Source organism: Nicotiana tabacum, chromosome 12 (genome assembly GCF_000715075.1).
Source record: "Nicotiana tabacum cultivar K326 chromosome 12, ASM71507v2, whole genome shotgun sequence".
Lineage (NCBI taxonomy): Eukaryota > Viridiplantae > Streptophyta > Magnoliopsida > Solanales > Solanaceae > Nicotiana > Nicotiana tabacum.
In genome coordinates, this window is record NC_134091.1 from 30,368,264 (window position 1) to 30,378,822 (window position 10,559).

The 10,559-nt window shown below is 38.0% G+C and overlaps 1 long non-coding RNA gene across 1 annotated transcript; it reads right to left on the bottom strand.

Annotated features, from left to right (window-relative positions):
• Nucleotides 1–7,900: 7,900 nt before the first annotated feature.
• LOC107788049 (uncharacterized) lies at nucleotides 7,901–9,689 on the bottom strand. Its single transcript, XR_012697544.1, has 2 exons — nucleotides 9,021–9,689; nucleotides 7,901–8,947 (listed from the first exon to the last, which is right to left on the bottom strand). It is a non-coding gene; the product is annotated as an uncharacterized LOC107788049 (long non-coding RNA).
• Between the last annotated feature and the right edge of the window lie 870 nt (nucleotides 9,690–10,559).

The window sequence follows — 10,559 nt, forward strand, 5'->3', positions numbered from 1 at the left end:
GATATGGATTAGTTGTCTCCATGTCATGCTATTCTGGACTGTCACGCAAAAACTGTGATGTTGGCGATGCCTGGGTTGCCGAATGTCGAATGGAGAGGTTCTCTAGATCATGTTCCTAGCAGGGTAATTTCTTATTTGAAAGCCCAACGTATGGTTCGGAAGGGATGTTTGTCATATTTGGCTTTTGTGAGAGATGTTGATGCAGATACTCCTACTATTGATTTAGTACCAATAGTGAAAGACTTTACGGATGTATTTATTGTAGACCTGCCGGGTATGCCGCCCGACAGGAATATTGATTTTGGTATTGACTTGGTGTAGGGCACTCAGCCCATTTCTATTCCTCTGTATCGTATGGCACCAGCTGAATTGAAATAATTGAAAGAACAACTTCAGGAACTTCTTGATAAGGGGTTTATTAGGCCTAGTGTGTCGCCTTGGGGTGCACCGGTTCTGTTTGTAAAAACAAAAGATGGTACTATGCAGATGTGCATTGATTATAGACAATTGAACAAAGTTACAATCAAGAATAATATCCTTTGCCATGTATTGATGACTTATTTGACCAGCTTTAGGTAGCGAAGGTATTCTCTAAAATTGATTTGAGATCTGGGTATCACCATTTGAAAATTTGGGATTCGTATATTCTAAAAACGGCATTCAGGACTCGTTATGGTCACTATGAATTTCTTGTGATGTCATTTGGGCAAACCAATGCCCTAGAAGCATTTATGCACCTGATAAATAACGCATTCCAGATGTATCTTGACTTTATCATGGTATTTATTGATGATATCCTGGTGTACTCACGTAGCCAGGAGAAGCATGTACAACACTTAGGAATTGTATTGCAGAAGCTGAGAGAGGAGAAACTATACGCCAAATTCTCCAAATGTGAATTCTGGCTTAGTTCGGTGGTATTCTTGGGATACATAGTGTCCAGTGAAGGGATTAAGGTGGATCCGAAGAAAATAGAGGCAGTTCAGAGTTGGCCCAAACCATCTTCAATTGCTGAGTTTTAGAGTTTTCTCGGCTTGGCTGGTTATTATCGTCGCTTCATGGAGGGTTTCTCGTCTATTGCAGCACCTATGACTAAATTGACCCAGAAAGGTGCTTCGTTCAGGTGGTCGGATGAGTGTGAAGAGAGCTTTCAGAAGCTCAAGATAGCTTTGACTACAGCCCCAGTATTGGTGTTGCCTACAGGTTCAGGGTCTTATACTGTGTATTGTGACGCGTCGCAGGTCTTGGCGTAGTGCTGATGCAAGATGGTAGGGTGATTGCCTATGTGTCCAGACAGTTAAAAGTACATTATAAGAATTATCCGGTCCACGACCTTGAGTTAGCAGCTATTATTCATGCCTTGAGGATTTGGCGGCATTATTTGTACGGTGTCCATTGTGAGATTTATACCGATCATCGGAGTCTACAACATCTGTTCAAATAGAAGGAGCTTAATTTGTTGCAACGGAGGTGGTTGGAGTTGCTTAAGCATTATGATATCACCATTCTCTATCATCCCGGAAAGGCCAATGTGGTGATCGATGCCTTGAGTCGTAAGGTGGAGAGTTTGGGCAACTTAGCATACTTACCGATAACATAGAGGCCTTTAGCCTTGGATGTTCAAGCCTTGGCCAACTAGTTTGTTAGATTGGATGTTTCCGAGGCGAACCGAGTTTTCACTTGTGTGGTTTCTCAGTCTTCTCTTTATGATCGTATCAGAGAACGTCAGTATGATGATCCTCATCTACTTGTCCTTAAGGACACGGTTCAGCACGGTGATGCCAAGGAAGTCACTATTGGAGATGACGATGTATTACAGATGCAGAGCAGGCTATGTGTACCTAATATAGATGGGTTGCGTGAGTTAATTCTCCAGGAAGCTCACAGTTCTCGGTACTCCATTCATCCATGTGCCGCGAAGATGTATCAGGATTTGACGCAGCACTATTAGTGGAGGCGAATGAAGAAAGATATAGTTGGGTTTGTAGCTCGGTGTTTAAATTGTCAACAAGTGAAGTATGAACATCAGAGACGGAGCAGATTACTTCAAAGACTTGAAATTCCAGAGTGGAAGTGAGAGCGTATTACTATGGATTTCGTTGTTAGCTTCCACGGACCTTGAGGAAGTTTGATGTTGTTTGGGTGATTGTGGATCAGTTGACCAAGTCTGCGCATTTAATTCCAGTTGGTACTGCTTATTCTTCGGAGCGGTTGGCTGAGATTTATATCCGCGAGATTGTTCACCTACACGGGGTGCCCGTGTCTATCATTTCGGACGGGCACACAGTTTACATCAAAGTTTTGGAGAGCAGTACAGTGAGAATTAGTAGACAGATTCAGCTAAGTACAACATTTTACCATCAGATGGACGGGCAGTCCGAGCGCACTATTCAGATATTGGAAAATATGCTACGCACTTGTGTTATAGATTTTGGAGGTTCTAGGGATCCGTTTCTACCACTCGCGGAGTTTGCTTACAGTAACAGCTACCAATCGAGCATTCAGATGGCTCCGTATGAGCCTTTATATGGGAGACGGTGTCGGTCTCAGGTGGGTTGGTTTGAGCCGGGTGAGGCTAGGCTATTGAGCACTGACTTAGTTCAGGATGCTTTGGAGAAGGTCAAATTGATTCAGGAGCGGCTTCGCATGGCGCAGTCTAGGCAGAAGAGTTATGCCGATAAGAAGGTTCGTGATGTTGCTTACATCGTTGGGGAGAAGGTTCTGCTTAATATTTCACCCATGAAAGGTGTGTTGAGGTTCGGGAAGAAGGGAAAGTTGATCCCTCGGTATATCGAGCCTTTTGAGATACTTAAGAAGATTTGAGAGGTGGCTTATGAACTTGCTTTGCCACCAAGTCTATCAGGTGTTCATTCAGTGTTTCATGTATCCATGCTCCAAAAGTATGTCGGGGATCCGTATCATATTCTGGATTTTAGTACAGTGCAGTTGGACGGTAATTTGACTTATGATGTGGAGCTGGTGGCTATTTTAGACCGGCAGGTTAGAAAACTGAGGTCAAAGAATATAGTATTAGTGAAGGTACAGTGGAGAGGCCAGCCAGTTAGAGAAGCTACTTGGGAGATTGGGCAGGAGATGTGGAGCAAATATCCACACCTATTTGAGACTCCAGATATGATTCTAAACTCGTTCGAGGATGAACGTTTGTTTAAGAGGGGGAGAATGTAACGACCCGGCCGGTCGTTTTGAGTATTTTAACCCCGTTCCCCCATTTACTGCTCAAGTCGTTCTTTACAGTTATTTTATGACTTACCAGGTTAGTTGGTTCGGGTCCGGAAGGATTTCGGAGTGAAATGAGACACTTAGTCTCATAATTAAAAATTTAAGTTAAAAAGTTGACCGGATGTGGACTTATGTGTAAACAACCTCGAATTTTAATTTTGATGATTCCAATAGCTCCGTATGGTGATTTTGGACTTAGAAGCGTGCCCGAAAAATTATTTGGAGGTCCGTAGTGGGATTAGGCTTGAAATGGCGAAAGTCGAATTTTGGGGAAGTTTGACCGGGGTTGACTTTTTGATATCGGAGTAGGAATCCAATTTTGGAAATTTGAATAGGTTCGTTATGCCATTTATTACTTGTGTGCAAATTTTGAGGTCAATCGGACGTGATTTGATAGGTTCCGACCTCGTTTGTAGAAATTGGAAGTTTCAAAGTACATTAGGCTTGAATTGGGATATGATTCATAGTGTTAGCATTGTTTGATGTGATTTGAAGGCTTGACTAAGTTCGTATGACGTTTTAGGACTTGTTGGTGAATTTAGTTGATGTCCCGAGGGTCTCGGGTGAGTTTCGGATGGTTAACGGATTAATTTTTGAATTTGGAAGGTTGCTGAAGTTTCTGACTTCTGGTGCAATCGCACATGCGAGAATTGGCTCGCAGGTGCGAGCACGCAGAAGCACAATGGGCATCACAGGTGTGCAAGGTCCGCAGAAGCGGACAGAAAACTCGTACAAGCGAGCTCGCAGGTGCGAGCTGGGATGCGCAGAAGCGAAGGCTGGGCTGGTGACTATGGAGCGCAGATGCGGAAGGCATCTTGCAGGTGCGGACATGCACCTTCGCGTGGGGGATCGCATAAGCGATAATGTGAGCAAAAGCGGGGGAAAATCCACATAAGTGGTTGCGCAAAAGCAGCAAAAAATTCCGCAGCAGCGGAAATCCTTGGACAGTACAAAAACATAGGGGTTCCGAGCTTTTGCCCTTTTTGGGCTTTTCAAGCTCGGGTTGGGCAAATTTTGAATGCGGTTTTCACCGGAAATCTTGATGTAAGTCACTTGTGATCATTTCTAATCCTTAATATTGAATTGTCATTGAATAATCCGACTAGATTACATGTTTTTGAGGTGTAAATCGGGGATTGGAACTTAGGGATTTCAAAACAAGAATTTAAGATTTGGAGGCCGAGTTGAGGTCGGATTTTGGTACAATTGGTATGTTTAGACTCGTGGTTGAATGCGCTTTCGAATTTTATAACTTTTGTCGGGTTCCGAGACATGGGCCTCACGGGCATTGTTTTGAGTTAAATTTCGGATTTTTGTTGGAAAATTAGTATTTTCTGATGGAATTAATTTCAATAATTTTAATGGCTGAATCGGATTATTTGTGGCTGGATTCGAGGCGTTCGGAGGCCGATTCACTAGGCAAAGGCTTATTGGAATAAATAATTGCTCGAATTGAGGTAAGTAATAGTTGTAAATTTGGTCCTAAGGGTATGAAGCCCCCGGATTATGTATTATGTGATTGGTTTTGAGGTGATGCACATGCTAGGTGACGGGCGTGTGGGCGTGCACCGTAGGAATTGTGACTTGGTCGAATTCCATGGAACTGTGTAGTTGAATAATCTGTTGATACCAGTACATTCTCTATGTGTTGTAGAAATTTCTCTATGTGTTAGACATATGTTGTTATTATTGGTATCCACTAGGGTCATTTCTATGGTTGAATTATATGTGCAAACTATAATTCCACAATCAGTCATGTTCATTCATTTCATATCATATCTCAGTCTATGTTGCTATTTATTAATACATCATATTATCATTTTTGGGCTGATTTTCATGATATCTTGAGCGCGAGAGACTGGAGAGGTTGATGACTGAGTGAGGTCGAAGGCCTAATTGTGAGGATATTTATGGGATCGAGTTGCACGCCGCAGTATGTTTCATTGTTATATGCCATGATTGGCTTGATATAGAGCTTGGGTTGAAGGAGCCCCTTCAGAGTCTGTACACACCCCCAGTGATCACAGGTACCTACTGAGTGCGAGTGCCGAGTGCTGAGTGACTGTGAGAAATGAGTGACTATGACTAAAGAGTGACTGTGAGTTAGAGTGAATGGGAGGGCTGAGTGACTATTACTCTGAGAGGATGCAATGATTTCATTATTTGCCACATTTCAGCTGTCATATATCATTATTTCAAAAATTTCGGGAAAATATTATTTTCTGTTTCAGTCAAATTTGATATGAAATTACTGTAAAATTTTAAATGTTGAACTTGAGAGCATGCCTACCCTTTTATATTAAAAAGTACTGTATTTGGACTTAGCTGAGAAGCTCGTCACTACTTTCAGTTTCTTATTTATTATTGTTACTTGCTGAGTTGGTTGTACTTATACTACACCCTGCACTTCGTGTGCAGATCCAGGTGATCCCGGATACTGTGGGTGTTCATTCTTTCATGCATTTGATTTTCCGAGGATTTAGAGATAGCTGCTATATTTCACGGACCTTGTCTCTCCTTTCCTATCCTTTTGTTTATTGTATTTGGTCTCAAATTATTATAGACCGGGTTTCCCAGACTTGTAGTGTATAGATGCTCATGTACTTAGTGACACCAGATTTTGGGAGTGTCTGCATTGGGATTTGCGAGATTTTTGGTATTATATTTAAACATCATGTTTTCAAACTTAAAGGAAATCGTAGGTTATTGATGTTGTCGGCTTGCCTAGTATTGAAATAGGCGTCATCACGACAGGTTAGGATTTTTGGGTCGTGATAAGTAAAAATTAATCTGAGCCCACTGAATTCACAGTGTTTCCTTAAGGAACTTATTCCCCTCCTAGTACCCGAGGTTGTGGATTATTTCTTCCAAGGATAGAATGGATTACACACTGGTCTAGCGGTACTTCAAACTTCAGTGTTTCAACGAACATGGCAGCAAATTATACTTACGTTGTTTGTTTTGTAAGAAAACAATACAAAAAGGAAGAGGAGAATTCAGAATTTTTGTAAGAAAAATCTGAGGGAACGGTCTACTATTTATAGCCAATATGTTGAGTTTAAACGAAGAGGTGCAACTCTTCAGAATATCTGTTATGACTGTTCACGTAAAACGGCCATTACATAAATGGCTATTTACGCAAAATAAAATGAAAAATCAAAGCGCGGGGCTGAAGTCGAGCGCGGAATTGAGGAAAATGAATTTACTATTACAAAAACGGCTAATTTGGTCCAAAAAATTAATTAATCAATCAATCATTTGACCGAAGCTGAAGTCGAGCGAGCGCCGACGACGACACGAGGATTGCCTTCTTCTTAACTCTTTAAGAGCTAGAAGAAGAGCAATTGTATATATACCCATCAAAAGTATTTTCCTCCTCCAATATGGGACAATGTCCGTTTGTCAAGGAGGGAAAATTAAAATTTTATTTTTCCCTTCATTTCTCATTCACTCTCTTTTAAGCTAAACTAAACTTAAAACTCAATAATGCCCCACACGAATGGGGAATGACTATATCATGGAAATATGCATGAAAACTGTGTGACTTGCAAGCAAGGATTAATTGCATCTGAATAAGTAGGTTTCCCTTTAAACTTTCTGTAGTGAACTTATGTCGGATATACTCGGTCGATCGGTAGATTTGATATATTTGAACTGTCAAACTTTGGTGTATACCTAGACACCCATAAGTCACACAATCAACCCTTAACTATCTTTGTTTTCTCATTATTTTGTTCGTTTCAGCCATGAACACCGTCTGGTTTCATAAGTGCGTAGAGAACTGGCCTTACAAAATTCTACTTGAAGCGACTAACACTTCACACTTACATAGGTTATTTCTAAACGTGTCATCCCGTAAATACACTATTTGATATACCCCGTATAAAATTTAGAAACAATTAAATAGCCTTAATATTTTATCCTTGGTACTAAACATTGTCTCATCACAAAAATGGACCAAAATTTTAGTTGACAATGTTGAACCGTCATTAATGACTTTGTTTGATCTCCTTGAACCTAGATCTTGGGATCTCCAGTCTTCTAGGTAGAGTTACCGCCACAATGACTTGTCCTCGGCCATAGTCCCATTCCTTTCGATAATTTCTCAACTACCTCTCTAGTTAGGCCTTTCGTAAGTAGATCCGACACATTATCGCTTGACTTTATGTAGTCAATCGTGATAATTCCTCTAGAGAGTAATTGCCTAACGGTTTTATGTTTGTCATATATGACGAGATTTACCGTTTTACATAATGCTTTCAACCTTTCCAGTTTCCGTTTGACTATCACAATGTATACATATTAGGTTAATGTTAATACTTTCATAGTGACATAAATATTTATATCAAGTCTGCAATTTCATAAATATGAAACACCATATCAATGTAACAAATACCAAATATTTCTAAAGAAAATAACTTTTATTATTGTATCAAAAGAACAAAGTGATGATCGAATAAGCGTACTCTTTACAATTTTGATGACGTCAAATCAAATCATCTCTCCATTATTAACTAAATCAGAAAAGATAAATCTAAAAACTAATTAAATCATAAAAGACAGTGAATCCAACGTACACCTATGTTACGATCACTCCTAATTGGAGCTAATTCCCTTAACTTCCAGAATAAATTATGCAATAAAGCTTTATGGATGCATCTTTCCAAAAGTCGAGCATTCCCATGCTAGTAATTGATCGCACATCCACCAAAAATGATGTACAAGAAGTCCATATAAAAAAATTATAAATATATAACAAAGTACAAGAAGAGTGCATTTATTTTTTTTTAAATTTATCCTCTTCTTTTTCTTCGTGCCAACTCCATTGTTTGCAGTTCTTGATTATGTTAACCTGATAAAAAATATTACACTATTCAAAACTTAGATTTGGTTATCAAGCTATATTAGAAAAACATCAAGCACTAGAATTCAGAGACCAGACTTCCCAAAAAAAGCAGAACAAGTTGATCCCAAAGAAATAAGTTCTTTCAGTAAATTAAGAATGCTAAAAATTGTTCCTAAGTAGAATAAATTGCTACTTAATAATATCAACCCCAGTTCTTTCTCAAACATTTAAACGGGATAACAACATAAACAAAAAACAGAACTTGAATCCAGTAACTAGTTATACATCACCACTCTTGCACTCTAAGGAAAGGCCTCCCTTGTATATACAAATTGAGTTCAGAGTCAAGAGTTAATACGGGAAAATGATATGAATTATTGAGCAGAAATAAAGATAACACAAAAGTACTTAACCAAAAGAACACCACACGAAACAAATCCACATATATAACTATAGCAACTTGAAACAACCAATGATGCTTAACCAAACTTGCCATCCAATGCTCGGAAATCACGTACAAAGAATAAGGAAAGAAGAAATACCTTGTAGGTGATGTTTTATGGAGTAGAATTCTATCTTTTGTCACAACTTTATGTTTCTTTCTCTGTCAGGGAAGAGAGCTAAATAACAATCGCTATCAAATTCCAAAAGTAATTTAGGTAGTTTTCTTGGCTGAAAATTCATATTTATGCTTAATATATTCATTAAATTAGCTCAGGACCATTTTAGCAAGAGTATATTAAGAATATGATATGCTAAAGCACACATTTTGCCTATTATACAATGAATGTTACCTCAACTGAATGTTCAAATGAACAATTCACCAGCTCTTTCCATCTCATGGTAGATAAGAATAATGGCCTACAATACACAAATCAAAGTGCAAACGTAAAAATAAGATGTAAATAAAATTTGAAAGAATTATGAACCCAACCTGACTAGAATGCCAAATGTGTTGTGCTACGCAAAAGAGGCTAAGAATAATCTTCTTAACTGAACCATAAATTGAAACTACTTGAAATCCCAATGAAATATTGGACTACTTGAAATTGCAATGAAGCAGAGTTTAATAGCCAGAACCCATAGATCATCATTCACATGAATCTACTATCTCATTCCAAAGCAGGTCGAAAAGAAATCCTCTAAATAGAACTCGTACTCGAGCATCCAATTTAAATTTAAAAATATAGTGCTAAAATTACTCTTCTCAGTGTCCAACATATCATATTTGCGAAGTGTAGTAGTGTACTTAGCAGATACAAAGTTTAAATTAAAAACTGAAAGTAGAGTTCGGCAGAAACGAAGGCAGTTCCTAAAATTGTCCTGCGTCATAGAACCAGTTCACAAGTATAAAGGTGGAAAAGATATCGATTACAACTTTTTATAGAAAACCCAAATGCTACACCTAAAACTCAAAACTGAAGTAATATTAATTGGCAAAATTATCAAAAACAAAAAATAAAAAATAGCAAACAATACGTCAATTAGCCATGACGATACTCAAAAATCTTGTTCTCTAATCTTATTTTATAAAGATAAAAAATTACAAGGGTGGAAACCCTTCATAGAAACATAGATCTCCGATTCAAATAGAAAACGCAGAATTCAGAAAAGAGATGGGTAGTCTAAAAAAATAACGGGTATTACATAAGCCCAATACTCGAGGCAAAAACAAAGAGAAAGAGAGAGAGAGAGAGAGAGAGAGAGAGAGAGAGAGAGAGAGAGAGAGAGAGAGAGAGAGAGAGAGAGATGAGTTAAAACATATCAAACCAGAGGCGACGTCAACTCCTAAACTTCGACAAATGAGGGCTTTTTGCTTTATTCATTTATGTCTAAAATTTTCACTTATGGGAGGGAATGGGTAATTGTTGTGGGGAAAATGGGAGGGAAAGATAAAATACTAAAATTTTTGTTCAATTACCGAAAACAATGTAGAGAAATTTCTAACATTTGTTGTAAATGTTGCTAATTACCGACAAATAACATGACATTTGGAATAAATGTCATTATAATTGTGACATTTTGTATTAAATGTTGTTATTTTTGCAACTCTTTCTTATAAATGTCATGAAATTCCCTTTTTCCGACATTTATTTTTAAAATCACTAAATAAATATCGTTGTATCCTACTTTTCTTGTAGTGATTCCTAGTGTAGCGATTGTAATACATAATGCAAATTTTAGTAATATATGGATAATGAATTGTAACATATGAACTATTACACGAGTATTAATATACAATTTAAAATGTATTTTGTTTAGTTATTAGAAAGAATTGTTTAAAACATGAGAGGTATTTCGGTTATTTTAGTAGTTTTAATCTGTTAATTATTACTTTATTATTTTTATTTTATCTTTCTCTCTCTCTCTCTCTCTCTCTCTCTCTCTCTCTCTCTCTCCACACACACACACACACATGAAACATATATATATATATATATATATAAATAAATACTCCCTCTATCTCATATTA